Genomic DNA, 3,205 nt, shown 5'->3' with positions numbered 1-3,205 from the left:
TCAAGGATCCCCAAATTTACACTAATTATCTTGCGGACCCCCATTTGAAAAGATATGCCAGGGACCCTTATAAGAGAAGATTTTTACGGCTCTAGCAGTGATTCTCAACCTGTTTAATTTCAAGGACCCCCAATTTAGATTGTACAAATGGAATTCCATTTGGTTCCATTTGTACACTCTCAGAGTTACAGACTCGTCCATTTGGTTCCAAACTATCTCCCTCAAGGACCCCTGGGGGTCCCCGGACCCCACTTTGGGAACCACTGGTGTATAGTACCTTGCTATGGTTCAAGTGGTTAATGTAAAAATAAATAAATGTAAATTAATTAGGGTTGTCAAAATTTGTGAGTGAGTTAATTAAATTGTGAAATTAATCAGATAAAAAATGTTAACGCAATTAATCCATGCTTATGGATGAACCGCCCCATACATCCCATAATCCCATCCACTCTGCCACATCTAACCCTATCTGGATGGCAATAACCAACATATGTCGGTTATTGCCATAAAAGGCTGCACAATTTACATAGACAGAGTCTCAAATCACATAGCACGACAAGGGGTGAGAGACAGAGTCACCATCCTGATACACTTTTTTTGTTATAAAGATGTAAACATAGGTACCGTATGTTAAATGTATATAACCAGAGTTGGGGTCCGTTACTCATAAAAGTAAGGCACTACATATTACATATTACTTTTGAAAAAAGTAATGCCTTACATTACTTTATTACTCCCTGGAGAAAGTAACTAGTTACATTACTCGTTACATTACTTTTGCGTTACTCCATAAAATCGCCTGAGATGCATTGTCAAATAATTTGCACTGAACTGCCACACAACAATATAATATTTAGTTTGGGGTCTGTGAGGCCAAATCTCATCAAATGGTGGTCCATGGCTAAAATGCAGAATACATACTGGACCTTGATATGAAAATGGTTGAAAACCACTGTACCAGTGGTTCTAGGCAAATATTAACTTTCCCAACAATATATATTCAAATAAAATAATGAGACTGAGATAAATCAGTAGACTATAATTATGTTCACAGTGCTTTAGGATCCCTTTCTTTATGATGTGGAGTCCCCTGCTCCATTGCTCATTAAATGTAGTTTTTCATTTCGGCATATTTGGTTTATTTATCTCTACATTAACTAACTAGTGATTGTGAGAGCACACGTTCTACAACAAACAAACGGACCCTCCCATTGGCAGTGTTGCCAGGTTTTATAAGAGAAACAAGCAGCCATGTCTATGAAAACAGCCCAAAAGAAGCCTGACTGGGCTATCATAAAACAAGCCCAAAGTCGCTTGTAATAAGCGGACATGGCAACACCCCCACGCCTGCTCTGTCTCTGTGACAGTGGGGAGACTGGGAGCTTTCTGTGCAGCGGAAAAGTGCTACGGAGATTTTAATACAGAGACGACTTAAATGACAGTTATGACACAAGCACTGTAGGCTATATCACAAAAAACGGACAATGATGTGTCCGGCCAGAGGTTGAGTTGGGAGGAGGAAAGGTGGGTCTAAAACCGGACGTCTGGCCACCCTACGAGTCCACGACAGTAACGAAAAATGCTGTGCTGCTGATGATCTGACACCGGTTTGACATGTTCTAGTCCGTACTGCGTACTGCGTTGCCAGCGCACCATTAGTGTTCATGTTCAACTCATCTCCGTTGTGTGCATTATTCTCTAAAGCAACACTGCTGAAAGCAGCCACATGACGCAAGTAGCGAGTAACGGCAGCGCTAAAGCGACCAGTAACTGTAGTGTGATTATTAATTTTGGAGGAGTAGTGTCGTTATATTACTCGCTACCGACCAAAGTAGTGTCGTTACAGTAACGATATTTTCCGTTACTCGTTACACCCAACTCTGTATATAACCGCCTTCTGTCATTTATCTTTCCATTCCCACAACAATATACAGAAAAACATGGCATATTTTGGACATAGTTCGAATGGTGATTAATCATGATTAATTAATTTTTAAGCTGTGATTAGGACACAGTAATGCTAAAATGTGTTATCGCTATCCACAATAGTGGAAATAAAACACAGCACTGACCCAACCAGGGGTGCTTCTTTTTTTCCCTCTCTCACTCGGCTTTCCACTATATGCTCTGATATAAAATGCCAGATATTCGAATTTTGCCATGATGAAAATTGCATTTTCTCCTTTATTTTGGTGGCGGTGTTCCATAACCAAACATTTCCTGAACACCTCTAGTTTGTCTTTTAACCAATCATCATCATCATCATCATCATCATTATTATAATGGACTGAGTTATAGTTTTATAGGTTTTCTGAGAAGCTCTGAGCCACACTGAGTCCCCAGCAACTAAACAGTAATCATTAGAGCGACACAGTTATAAATGACCGCCATCAGTGATGTCATATGATGATTTAGGTGGCCTGTCTCCGGGGGTCAGCACCCAACACCCAAATGACATGACTCATGATGAATTGCATTCTCTTTTTCCTATGCCATTGTTTGAATTATTGAACACATCTCTTCTAATCGATGACCGGGTGGAATAAGAAGTGCCTGAGCTCCGAACAGAGCTGCGTGAGTTCATTTATCTGTGAATCTCAGGGAAATGGCTTTGACAAAGGGTTCACTGCAAGGCCATGTGGATGGCATGTTAATTCAATTTCAGGACATTTATTTATCTCAGTTGAGATTTATTTTCTTCTTGGAATGATTAAGTGTTTATTGTTTATTTCAGAGGATAATCGGCTTTGACAAATAAAAGGGTATTTGATCATTTAGAAAGTTGGTAGGCCAGCGCTTCAAAAAAAGAATAACGCACATCCTCAGTTTTTTGGTGCTGAGCCAAACTGCAAAAACAGAACCATGAAAAACAAGATGGGGGCTCGAAACTCACTTTTAAATTATCTTTTTTTTTCACAGCACAGCAGCAATAATACAACGTTTTGACCTCGCTGTCTTTTTCAACTATATCCTTTCGAAACAATGTGGCAAAACCAATGAGCAGTAGAAAACATTTCCACAACCAAAACATTATTGTTTTTCTTCTTTTTTTTTCTTTTTTACTTTTCCACCTACATGTTGCACTGGTCATTGACTTATTTCATCATGGCTCGGGTTGATTTCAGGTAAACATTGATCTTTACTGATGTATGAGAATATTGATATTTGAACATGTTGTTGCTGTAGATAGATTTTTCCCACGGCA

This window comes from Protomyctophum bolini (genome assembly GCF_963924005.1).
Source record: "Protomyctophum bolini genome assembly, chromosome: 3".
Taxonomy (NCBI): Eukaryota; Metazoa; Chordata; class Actinopteri; order Myctophiformes; family Myctophidae; genus Protomyctophum; species Protomyctophum bolini.
Note: the sequence above shows the minus strand (reverse complement) of the source record.